Source organism: Cygnus olor, chromosome 3 (genome assembly GCF_009769625.2).
Source record: "Cygnus olor isolate bCygOlo1 chromosome 3, bCygOlo1.pri.v2, whole genome shotgun sequence".
NCBI classification, from domain to species: Eukaryota; Metazoa; Chordata; class Aves; order Anseriformes; family Anatidae; genus Cygnus; species Cygnus olor.
Genome location: NC_049171.1, coordinates 71,212,850 through 71,226,262, shown reverse-complemented (window position 1 = coordinate 71,226,262; position 13,413 = coordinate 71,212,850). Strand labels below are relative to the sequence as shown.

Sequence of the window (13,413 nt, the reverse complement as noted above, 5' to 3'; positions counted from 1 at the left end):
GTAAATAAAGATAGAGGCTGTTTTTTTTCTCTTCTTTTTATGCTGCTATAAATAACATCCCTCATCCCCCCTGAAAAATGCAGCTTTTTTTTGTGGTCATGTTTTTAGGCCAGTTTTGTGGTTGGACTTGAAGATCTTGAAGGTCTTTTTCCAAGCAAGATGGTGGTATGACTCCGTGACATTTATTGATACTGCTTATTCCAACAAGCAGCTAAGGTGTGCAGACTATAGAAATTACTTGATACCTGATTTTATTTTATTTCAGCGAATCAACCATCTCTGTAGATCTGTTGTAAATTCATATATTTCTCACAAATGTTGATGTATGATTGGTTAACTTGTCAGTGGGCTAGTGGTGTTAACAAGATTCACTGCTTCTAACAAGGCTGTTTAGCAAAATTTTCCAGTAAGTGTAATAAAAAAACATCCTAGAGCAGGAGCATATTTTTTCCTCATACTTTCAATCACTTTGATAATTTATTTTTATAACCTCCCCCCATGCAATGACTTGATTTCTAACAGTTTACAGTGTGGCATTTTGTGAAGGCTTGTATTTTTTATTTATTTTTAAAATCTTAACCAACTAGAAAATAAAGAAACAAACAAAAAGAACCAACAAAAAAACCCCACACCACCTTTCTCCACTACTTCTTCCCTGTCCTTTGTATACACTGCTTCATTTCTTTTAAGCATCTTTTGTCCTATTTCCATTTTGTTCACCTCTGTCTCTTAATTGCTACAGTCCATTGCTGGTACTTCAGAAAATACCTTATCACTATGCAAGGAAGAGGCTTTCCTGTGCACTTCTGTTGCATGTAAAAGGTACTTGAGATGTCAGCACTCTGTAAGGACCAATTTTCACATCAGTAGCTTGGTTGTAGAATGTAGCTTTATTAAATAATTCACCTAATTTGTTTAAAGGCGAAAAAGTATGGATGACTCGAATTGTTTTTTGAGTAATGCACTACGACAATTTGACACTTTCAAGTGTGTGTGTATGCATATGTTATATATATAAACATATATATATATTATGCTTAAACCAGGTGGTTAAGACTGAAGAATCTGAACTGACACCGTCCTTGTAATCTTTTTGTTTTTAAGACTTACTGGTTGAAACTAAAAACCCCTAAAATGAAATCTTTTTAATAATGATATTAAACTTCACAGCCAGCTCTCCTTCGAACTACTGCGTTTACTGATGTGGTCAAAGTGAACATCAGTTAGGCAAGGAGGCTCATCTGTAAAAGCAGACGCCTGTATTAGCCACAGTTCTTGATTAGTTGGAGAACTTTAAAGTTGCTCTTGTTGCTTATCCTTTGAACCTGATTGTACAGATAACTTTTTCTGAAGAGGATCTGCATCATGAGGTCATGCAGTACTGCAAGATTATTAAGGAAATCCCAGGGGTCTTCACAGTATTGTGAACGCACGTAGTACTGCAATAACTTACAGAGTGGAAAATAAAGACCTGAAATTTATATGAAAGAAGAGATAGTTGGTAAGTCACTGTTTGTGTTTAGTCAGACGGAACAGAGACCGTTTTTGTATGACTGAGAACTATTACTGCGCTTTTTTTTCTGGGTAAGTGGAACAGTATTTTCGAGAAATAGTCTTGCTTTTAGTAATACTGGGCCCTTGGCCCAGTTGCATCTTTTCTTCCTATTAATCAATCTCACTCCATCTCTGTTGTGCCTTGCTTCCAGCAGCTGGAAGTGATGAAGCTTTTAGCTGCTCTTTCGGCACACGCTGCCAGATGGCATTGCAAGGAATCACTGTAGGTCTGTTAGGATGCAGTCTTCCCAGTTTCGATCCGAACATGACTTATATCATTAGTTTCTAAAGAGGCATTTGTATTCCAGCCTGGGATCAATAACGTTCCCCAAATCCTGCGGGCCCTCTCTCTTTCAGGGTCATCAATCACTGTGGCTAAACAAGGGAAAGGACACCCAAGGAAACTCTGGTCAGTGGACATTGCACATAACAATTATATGTTGGGGTAATTGAGACTTGAAAAAATAAAGGCTTAAGTGGAAGCCAGTAAGAGGCAGATGTTTCTCATTTCATTAGTAATTTGGAGCTTAAGTGAACTAATTTTTATGTGCTCTATCTGTGTCCTTCTGTTAATACCCATACTGTTGTCAGGAGATCACATCTCCTGACCTTTCTCTCACTTGCTTAATTTTCAATTTAGCTTAGATTAGATGTGCTGCATGGCCTTATAGTATACTCACCACACTTACAAGACCAAAAGTTTTCCCACTGCTGGAAGAATATTTTGAAGCTTGTCAATATCAATATTAAATAATAATTTTCCTTTGTTTCAAATATTTCCTTTTCAATTGTAATTAATTATATTAGATTAACGTGTCATGGTTTTCACTTGAAAAAGTAAGGCTGGTTAATGAAAGACTATCAGAAAGTACTACATTACCTTTTAAAAACTCCCAAAGTCACTTTAAATAAGTATATTTACAATACCACTATTGTTAGCATACCAGAATAGATCTCTAGGTGAAGTTTTTATTTAAGATAGTTTAAAGCTTTTCCAACCCCAAGTGCACTTCTTTAGTTTGAGTTTGGAAGGCCCACGTATTCAGTTCCAACTTCAGGTTGGGAAGCTAGTATTTGAAAAGCAAGTCAGGTGCACTGTTTGGTGTGGCGTTTTTTGGGGGGTTTGTTCCAAAAAATAAAAATCAATAGACTAATACAGTTACTTAAACACAACTTTAATTTGAAAGATTTTTTTAATTAGGTTTAACGTTTGTCATGCTCTTCCAGTCGTTCTTCACTCTAGAGAGTTTGTGCAGAGATTTCCAGTGAGGATGTCCCTCCTGCAGCATGCCTGGCAGCTGCTGTTTTCTCACAGGGGGGATGCTTGCTGGAGGCTGCTCAGAAGCGGTCACAGAAGGAAAAGCATTTTTTCCGTTTCTCTCATGGGATTAACCCATCACCCATGCATTGTGAAAGCATCGGTCAGCCACCGTCCCTACTTCTCTCGTAGGAAACAGGTCTGAACAGAATTGAACGGGGTGTGTTTTGACACTTCAGGTACTCACAGGAAAGTTTTACATATCTCAGAAAGGAAAATTCACACTATGTTGTAAATTATGGTTAAAACTTGGTCTGAAACAGGATGATCTGGCCCAAATGCACAGATAAGAATGCCTAAGAAAGTGCAGTGACACTCTTAGGGAAGAAAGATGAATAAACTTTAAGTTCAGCGTACCACCACTAGTAGAGAAGTGTTTTTGATGTGATGTGATATGCTTTTTAGATGTGAAATGCTTCATTTGGGGTGTTTCTAGCATCCCTAGTGTATACTTTCAATTATATACATTTTCATGTTGATAATTCTAGGTAACCTACTGAAGGAAAGATCAAATGGGGGGCTTCTCTTAATAAGTCTTAATAAGACTCTTAATCAGTCTACAGTCTTCTGATATCCAGCATGTTGCTGACGTTAGCTTAGTAGGTGCAGATACACCGATGAAAATTACTAAAATTCAGTCTGTTAAGGAGACTAAGGCTATTTTCAGGAACTGGTGCCATGTAGAGAAAGAGCTGCGAACGTAGTAAAGCCACTTGCAAGTAATTTAGAAAACATAATTTGTATTTTCATTTTTCTCTTATTTTTGATGAAATCTTAGTATATGCAAGTACAAGTGCTACACTTGCCAAAAAAAGGAAAAAAAAAAAACACAGTTGTTAAATAAGTAGGAGATGGCTGTGGAGGAGAAGGGAAGACTCTATTCCCAATTTAAACATGAGGAAAAAAAAACCTCATCCTTACTCATTTTAGCTGGGATTTCAATTCCAATTCTGGAGGTTCCTGCTTCTGTATTGATACAAGACCATAACTCAATTCACTCAGTCTAAACAAGTACCAAATGATGAAAATGGCATTAAGATGATTGCAAAGTAGTTTACAGGAAAAAAAAAAGTTGGAGTGATAAATTCAAGTGCAGTTTTGGTTTTGGATTGTGCAATTGTGCAACCTTCTTAGATTGAAAGTCCTCTCTATTTGAATGGTTTATAAGAAGGAGCGATTTATAGCAATGGAAAGTTGTGTATGCAAAATGCATCTTTGCTGAAAGTGTAATTCATATTCAATAGAACCAATATAGATCTATTGTGCACAAATGGAGTGATGACTCTTAGCATTTTTAAATAGAAGAAAATGAATCTAGAGATGTTCAGAGAGATACTTAAAAGTTCTTATAATGACAAATGTGCATTTCACCACTTACATCAGCTACTGATGCTACTCCGTGTCAGCATATGCTTCTTCCCATTGATTTCTAGTGCACCTTAAAAGATATTTTATTTCTTTTCAGAGTAGTAGAGTACAGTTATGGTACAGCTGATTGCAGGAATTTTCTGCATCATATATTTAACTATTCCATTTCAAATGCTAAAGAGGAATTTTTTTTTTTCGAAAATGAGCAGAAACACTAATTCTTGATAGGGACAAAGTAATTTTAAAGGTTAAAAGTTCAACTCTTAGCAAATTTTTTTTTTTTTGGCCATTGTTCATCTGCAAAGTGGCACTGTTTCAACTTGTAATTTTTAAGTGAATTTAATTGAACAAATACATAATAGGTTGAGTATTAAAAAATAGTTAAGCTTAATCTGGTTAGGCTGTTAATTATCAGCAGATTTAACTTCAGCTACAATAATATCCTTTTAATCAGAAAGGAATAATGAAACTAGTAATAGCAAACTCTCAGGAATGATTGAAAGGCTTTGTATAAGCAAGGTGGTAATTTAACCCCAAGTTTTGGGGATATAGTATCTAAAAGGGATAAAAGAGTTCGTAACAGATACCACTTTAATCATCTACAGAAGCTGTAGGTTTTCACATTTTGAAAAAGTATTTCTTACTCAAAAATAGCAATAATTTCTGGATATTTTGCATATTCAAGAATACTTCATGGAAATGAATGATAAAATAATATTGTGGTTGGTTTTGGATTCCTTTGATTCACTGCAGGTATGTGCTAGGTTGGTGTACTTTTCAGCAAGAATTAGGTTTTCAATTTGTACTGAAATCAGTCAAATAAGACCAAATATGATGTCCAACAGAGGCTGTTTGGTCACTCTTGCTTTGAAGAATAATGTAGCTACTGTCAGTACAATGTTTTAATTTATAGGCTGAAGGTGTGGCAGCTGAATTGCATTGCTTTAGTATCAGACTTCTTGTGGATCTGATCTACTTTTCCAGTCCTCGTGGAGCTCACTCACCTTTTTGATCTTAGATTACTAGGCTGCAGTTTTCTGGGGGTTCAGTGTCCCTACTTTTTGGTCACTAACTTAGAACATGGCAGTTCCTGTAACCCAGTGCTGAGAAGTTTCTTGATGCAGTTGTTTCAACATTTTTTTAAATTCCCCATTTTTATTAAAGTTGCAATACTGAGCATTGTCTTTCAGGCGAATGTGATAAATATCAAGAAAAGCTTCAGTTGATTTCTGGTGTTTCTAAGTATTCTCATACCTTGGTGCATGTGGACTTCTGTATGAAAAGCAAGTACTGATTGCACACTTTTTTTTTCTTTTTTTGATGTTGCTGCTGTTGTTCCTATGGATTTTTGCAAATGGTTGTTTTGAGAGCCAGTTAAAAAAAAAAAAAGTGGTGTTTTTGGCAATGGCAGATGCTTATCTAGGCACCACTGAACACGTTGCTCCATCCAGAACATCAGCAGATGGTGACATGGGAAACGTGCTGCTCGTTAACTGACGTTTGTGCAGCATGGGTGTGATGTTTGGACATTTTGATTGCAGCAGGACAGCTGTGTATCAAAAGAACCATCTTTTCCATCCTGGAAAAAAAAAGAAAACAGTCAAAAAGGTCATGTGTGTTCAGTGGGTATCGGCTTATAGCAAGTTAACAGTCAGTGCTCTTACTGTATACAGTGTCATACAATAGTACTTGCAAAAGTATCAAAATGTAAATTAAATGCAAGAAGAAATTACAACAAATTTTGAACACTCCTGTGTTTTTAGAACTTCATTGTTGAAATGTGTAAATCTTAATGAACCAGATGCTTCTTTGGTAGGTTTTGTTAGTCTTTTCCCTCAGAGCCCTTTTGTTCTTGAAATTAGAAAATCTTTTGGAACAGTTTCACTTTGTTTTCTAACAGTCTTCTACCATAACAGCAGTCTTTACAGGCATACCGAAAATGTAGCAAATGAACCTAACTTGGGTTCTGAAGCCTTGATGAACATCTTATTCCCTCATCTCCTTACTTAATAAAAATAGCAATAGCAGTGGATTCTTCTGTCCACAGACATCAAAGTACTTTGCAGATAGCAACTAATTCTGGTTGCCAAATTGTTCTTGTTTGGTATACTTAACAGAAGTCTTGAACGCTGGAGGCTAACCTGAGATATCACAAGAGCTCACAATAAAGTAATGTCTGGCACTGAAAGAGCAGGTGTCAGTCATATACTTCTATCTCCTCTGTCGTTTCTTTTCTGTATACATTCACCTAGCACCTTGTTTAATTCTCTTGCAAATATACGTGGCTGTGTGGTGGTTTGTGTGTTTCAAGTGATGGAAATGTAAATCATCAGATGAGCTTGTCTGGTGGACTGTTAGCTGGTACCCTCCTTCCCACCAACACTTAGATTTTGTATGTAATTATAGACTAAATATTCCATAATTGCACGTTTTTCAGATGTTATTGCTTTCTAGCCTAAAAGCTGGTCTGAACACTGTTTTCTTTCCCTGGCAATTGGAGGGTAGGTGTTTTTTTTTGTGTGCCTTTTTTTTTTTTTTTTTTTTTTTTTTTTTTACTACTGCTTGACCTGGTCTGAGATCCATGCAGCTTTGCTCAATTTTTTTGATCTTTTTAAGTAAGAAGTATAAAATGCATAAAAAATCTTCAGAATTCACAAATGTTGCCGAGTGTGCTTCATAAAATAATGATGGTCCTCTCTTTTCTGAGAAGCATTCTGGTTCTCCCTTCATTTCCTTTATCAGTTTCACTGATATCATTTATTAACAAATCCAAACTAATTCAAGGTCTGTGAGCAGTTGATGCCATTTTCTTCACTGGCAAAACAAAGTAACGTACTTAATTAGACGAAAAGAAAGTTTGGATTTTCATTGATATCACCAAAGCAGAACCCATATATATATATATATACACATATATACACATACATACATACATACATATGTGTGTGTATGCATACACACACATATATATATATATATATTTAATGACTATGGCACCTTTATGGGAGTCTGACCCACGTAGGGTTAGTTGATGCAGCCTTCAGATATGGGTGCTAGGTCCAGTTTAGTAGTGAGTACTTCTGGACTGGGATGGTGCCTGTGGCACGTCACTTAACAGAAACACAGCTGCTGCCTTAGCATGTAGTAGCTGTGTCTTGGTAAAGCAGCCCAGCAGGACTCCTCTTTAATATCACTGGAGCACTGGCAGTCGTGTTATGTCTGGGCAGAAACAGAGACGACTGGTGGGAAAGTCCTGTGTGCACAGGCCAAGATGTTAAAGAAAGCTCAGTCAGTCCTGTGTTGCTAACAAAAGCTGCAAGAGCATGAGCTGAACTCTTATCAGGGCTCAGGGAAGCCAAGTGGAAACTTAACTTGAGACACATTTGTCAAAAGCCTTGCATCACTGAATTCACTGCTCACAGATCACCTTTGTTTCAAATGAGCTTGCCTGCAAATGAAATGAAATTACATACATTCCTTTTTTTTGGCAGAATTAAGAACCCATTGAGCCCATCAGAGCGTGGAATTGCCAACCTGCTGCTTCAAGCACCATGCTTTTTTCCCCTCTCTCTGAAAGATGGTCGTGTGGTTGCAGGTGACATTGCAGAATAGAGCTTAATAAAGGAGAAGAACTGTCCAAGCTCTGCTTTCCTTTCTCCTTTTCCCTCTGCCCAAGGTGATTTTTAAATGCCTTTTTGAGTATGCCATGTAGGGGAGTAGGCAGCAATTATTCCTTGTCAAATTTATGGTTACTTGATTATTTACATCAGCTGAAAGAGGCCAAAATCAATGGGAGCTCTTTTGTGCTAACAGTGGAACTTCATTTCATCCCTGTCAAAGACCTAATTTGCCTCAGCAACTGCTCTTGTCGAAGTAGGGCACAGCCACTTTCCCTGAAGACCTCTGGCCAAAACTGCTAACGCTGCTCTCGTCTCCTCTGTGCCTAGACAGACAGAAGACGCTTGTACAGAGAAAGCTAACTTAAAAAATTCAAGAGTCATGAATTATGTCTGCTATTTTTCTCGTTGGTCCTCTTAAGATAGCTTGGTCTCCGTGCAAGTGTATGAGTCTTGAAGCTGAACGTTTTAACTCTGTTGGCCCTCCTGAATCCCCCCTCTGAGAAATGAGTTTGGTTTTTTATTTTTGTTTGTTTTCATCCTTGGTCTTTTTCTTTTTTTCATGCTACTGTAGAAGTTAGCTGTAAATGCTAAGTGTTACACAAACTGTCAAAGGGTTTATTTTAAGTTACGTTGCTGTTCCTAAGGAAGCTATTTTGTATTTTGTTTGGTGAACGTTGTGTAGACGTACTGCAGCTCACCACTTCCATCAGCATGCCGTGGAGCTGTCTGTGAGCATGTCTGATGGTGCACTACGTGCTACCTCAGCTTCTACTTAAAAATCACTGATATTTATTTAATTGTGCCAGTAATTTTTACTGTGTAGTGTGACCCCACTTTGTCATAATTTCCGTAGGATCCTGGCAGGAGCTCAGAACTTCCTCATTCAGGTTCCAATCTGCGTGTTACTCATCCTGAGGTGGCAGCAGCCACCGCAGTGCCTGGTCCCTGAGGGAGCCGGGAGATCCAAAGGTACAGCTTCAACAAAACGCTGGAGGAAAGCGCACAGCCCTTTACAGGGGAGAGATCCCTTTAGCAGGTGTTAGGTTGCAGTAATAACAGCGAAGGCTTCTTTGGTTTTGGAAATGTCTGACACAATAAAAAGAAGCATTTGTCATTTGTGGTGACGTTTTGGAGTTACAGAATGTCATTCTTTGGTGGGCTTTATTTCCTTGCAGGCAGGCTTTCACTTGTTTGTTTTAGCTTTAGTTGTATAAACACTAGGCTTTGCAGAGATGCTTATCGCCTTTAAGGTCCACAGTCCCAAGGGGAGCTGCAAGTACTCGGCACCCTTGACATGATCCAAGGTTGTTTTTTAACAAATTTGCTCCTTTGCAAATCTGTTCCCTTCTCGCATACCCTTTTATTTTTTTATATGTGGGTGGGAAGCACGGAAGAAACAAAAGCTGTGTACAAACACATGGATATTTTTTGCTGCTTGGTAGTTAGAGGGAGGGTCAGAGAGCAGTTTGCAGATGGGTTCTGATGACGGTTCCCAGCACAGCACCCACAGATGCCAGTGACCTGACAGACCTATTCTAGGTTGAATATCAGACCCAGGCTGATATGTCTGCTTATCTCTCATCTGCTTTTCAAGGAGAGAATGGTGAAGCATGAAATGTAATAATTTTCATCTCTGATTAGTAAGCACACAGTCAATTTTGTGTGTTTGTTTTTGCTGCTGTTTTAAAGTAACCAGAGAACAGTAATGTAGCTCAATGTATTGGACAAGTTGCTTCAATTAGGAGCATGTTTTTACAAGTGAATGTAGAGCAACCAATATATATGCTGAAGAAGGATTTTAGAGAAAAATGCAACTTGCGCATTTGTCTCGTTCTGGCCTGAAGTTTTAATAGCTGTGTTTTATCAAATATGCCAAAGCCACTGGGCTCTTCCTCAGCTGAATGGGTTTTGATGTTTTCTGTTTTCTTCTTCCCAACATTCCTTCATTTTGCACAGGCTGCATTAAGTTACCCTTTGCCATGTTGAGCCTTCCACGTTATCACTGAATGGCTGATTAGGCACAAACTTCTTAGGTGGAAACTCTTTAGAAGAGGCCTTCAGATGGGGAAATGTGAGCATTTCAGTTCTCAGCCTTCATCCACAGTGATTCTCAACTGCATGCCAGGGGTAGGGAAATGCAAGGGGCAAGTGCCTTGCCTGTTGCAGCTCTTTGGGTCGGAGCATTTCACGTGCGCGCTCGCTGCGGGCGCTGCCTACCATTCCGTACTGATCCTCTTGCTCTTCTGTGTTGGTGTTGCTTAGGAAGCCCCTTTTAGTATGTGTTTATTCCACACAGACGAACATGCAGTGGGTTCTCCCACCCCCACAACTTAATGGAAACTTTTTCTGTTAGGTGTTTTTGTGCTTGCTTCCCTTCTCCCTTCATCAGGACTTTAAACATGCAGAAAGGCCAACAAGATTTGATCCTTTTTGGATCAAATGTTAATGCATGTGTAGTGAACTGGTATATCTTTTTCACCAGCATGACTGCCAAGTGTATTATTTTTATTCATACCTGCAGTTCTGAATTAGCCCTCAACAAGTGCTAATCTTTCTCTAAACCGCAAGTTTTTCTTTAAAACAAACCAAAAACGATATGAAAGAATTAAAGCACTTTTTTGTTTTGTTTTTACATTTTCTTTGCCTTTAATTTTACTGCATGCTGGTCAAAACTTTTCAGTATGAAGCAATTTTTTGTGAGGTTCTGAAATAAAAAAAAAAATTAAAAACCCTTTGAGAAGTTATAACCGATTAAAGCCAACGTGGGTTTAGTTGCAAATACTGTAAGGTGAACCAGTGTGCTTGTGTCCTGATGAAGATGATCTCACCTTCATGCTGCACTTTTATTGGCAAATCCTCAGCTTCCTTCCTCCAGCACAAACTCAGGCATTTCTGAATAGAGGGTGGAGTCCTTGGCTTTAAATGACAGCTAAATGAGAATAAAAGCTTACAATAATTCAATGGAAATGGAGCTTCTGACCAGCCTTAAACAAAAAAAAAGCTCTGCCTGAATAAATTTGGAAAACCTATTTGTTTCTTTTAAAGTAGCTAGTAATAAAATGGGGCTAGAGAAGCCTCAGGCACGCTATATTTAAATAAGCTTCTTGTTCAAGTCAAAGCTAAAGCTGCAGTTATGGATAATGCAGCTTACATTTTATTTCAAGAATAAAGATTATATTATCATAATTTCAATTGTAAATGCTCTTTACTTTTGTCAACAGGCCACTGATAAGATCTCTACGTGAGCCTCATAGTTGACAAAATGGCACAGCATGCAGAAAGATAATAAACCTTCTTCTGTGAGGAAATTTGGTTCAGTGCTTTAATAGCTGTAGTCAGACTGGGTATTTCACAAAGAAAAGCGCACTTGCAGCCCTAGCACTGAGAAGCCTGGTGGTAAGTTCTGAGTTCCTCTGTGTGAGTATGCTCAGAGCCCTTGGCAGCCTCCTTTCCTGCAAGGATGCCCTTCCCTCGAGCACCTTGTTTGCTGGGTTCACCTTGCCTCAGACGAAGGAGCCGTAGTGCCATCGGGGGGCACGGCAGCCCCATTGCACACATCCATCCGTCTGCTGCACAGGGCTGGCACCGGGGCCAGCAGAGACAGCAGGCACAGCCTGTTTCAGCCTTTGCACTTCACTTTGGTTTGAGCGTATACAAGAGAGTGATGACAGCTTTCCCGTTCCCTTCGTTCCTTCTCCTGAATAAAGAGATTTGCTCCACTTCTTAAGCCTTTTGTGGGTGTATCCTCTGAAACATTAATTACAGCCAGCAACTTGTTGGGTTCCAGAACGTACTGAGAATGTTCATTGTAGTTCTCCCTTGTCCTGTAACGGGTTTGGGATTGATTCCCTGGAATACAGCTGGTCCTAGCAACCCAGACAGGGGAGGCTAGATCTTTTTTCGAGAGGGAATGAGGATGTCCTGACTTCAAAAGTACTACAGATGCCAAAAATGAAGTCCACAGATGCCACAGACTTGATCTTTGGCATTCATCCACTTTTCTGGATTTTGCACTGGGTAGTCTTTAGCCAGAAAAAGAGTTTATTAAACTGACTGTGGTTATTGGAATAGATTATCACATAGAAAACTTAGTTCTAAACCAGGCATTAATCATCATTATGTGCTCTGTTTCTTTTATTTTGTTGTGTCTGTTAAACCTGCTGAGCTCAGAATCAGGTCTGGAGGTTGGCCACTGAGAGTTTGACCAAACACCTCCTTGTCTTTCCTTCATATCCTGCTGAAAAAAAAATAAACTTGAAGGGCTCCACAGAATACTGAAAGGCAAAAACAAACGGGAAAATACACCTGAAAAATAGAAGCATGTTGCCAGTTTAACACTTAAAAGAGGTAAACATGAATTTGCTGCTAGCAATCACATACAGCAACCTTAAAAGAAACAGGGTAGGAGCTGTTCAGTGGTACATTTTTGGAAGCTGCATATAAACAGGTGCTTCGTAGTGAGGCTTTATGTTCTTCTCCCTCTGGTAAATATTGGGAATCATTTTAAGAAATTGAATTTGTGAACAATTAGAAAATAATAATAATAATGGGAATGGAGAGCAAAACCACCCATCTAAAGCAAAGGATTGTTGTTCAGCCATTGCAATGGTGAACTCTTTTTTTTTCCTGTTGGAGATGCCAGAAGCATTGGCAGCATGACATGAAAGGCTGTTCTCAACTGTTCTGGTACTGTAAAGCATGTGGTATTCCCTTGGAAGCCCTTACATAATGGGTGTTAGAAGTGTTAATGTGGGGATAAGATTTTAAATCCAGCAATAATAAAACGTACAGTGACTGGCTCCCTTGATGCCTTATGAAAAGTGAAGTCTTATACTCTGTTCTTAAATTTTAAGGTCTTTGGGTGAGCCTTCTCTGTGCTTTCAGTTTATAACTGTAATGCTTTATAACTGCTTTATAGGCTTATTTTCATTTAGAAGCAAAGGCATTTTTAGCAGGATCTGAGCAACTTGGACCTCTCTTTTTTTTCCTTAAACTGAGGTGTTGCATTACAGTTTTTTGGTCTTTGCCTCAGAGATTTAAAGCAAAATTAACTTATTTCTGATTACATTGCTGTGTAACAGGATAGTGGAACTGTCATTTGTTCATTGGAACGAATGCTCCTTCCTTGTGGTTGAGTTCTAGGCAATGAATGTGAAAAAGATTCAACCCATTTTTGTGTCAGGTACAAAATAGAATAATTTTATTACTTAATAGCATTGAACATTTGTGATCCTTCATCAAAACTTAGATTTTTAAAGGCTTTTTACATTAGCTGTACCACTTACTGATTTATCAAGTATTTATGCACCTTAACTACTTCAGTTTTTTAAAAAAATGTTAATCATACAAATGTTCTTTTTATGTGTTCATTGAAGACAGAGATAAAGAAATTAGATATGACATAAAGTAGAGAATCTAAATAGGACAAATCAAGTTATTTGAAAAGTTCAGAAACAGAAAATCCAGCGAATCACAAAGCATCTAATTTTACTCCTCCTCCTTATGCATAAAGTAGTTGAAATTCTGCTTGATGGCTGTTGAACCCAGAAAAAG

The 13,413-nt window shown here is 38.3% G+C and overlaps 1 protein-coding gene and 1 long non-coding RNA gene across 16 annotated transcripts in view; one reads left to right on the top strand and one right to left on the bottom strand.

The window, feature by feature from the left end:
* UTRN (utrophin) overlaps nucleotides 1-13,413 on the top strand; it is a 374,743-nt gene that overhangs the window by 213,206 nt on the left and 148,124 nt on the right. The window lies entirely within an intron of this gene.
* On the bottom strand, nucleotides 5,512-11,705 carry LOC121068209. Its single transcript, XR_005818701.1, has 3 exons — nucleotides 11,358-11,705; nucleotides 10,689-10,789; nucleotides 5,512-5,819 (listed from the first exon to the last, which is right to left on the bottom strand). It is a non-coding gene; the product is annotated as an uncharacterized LOC121068209 (long non-coding RNA).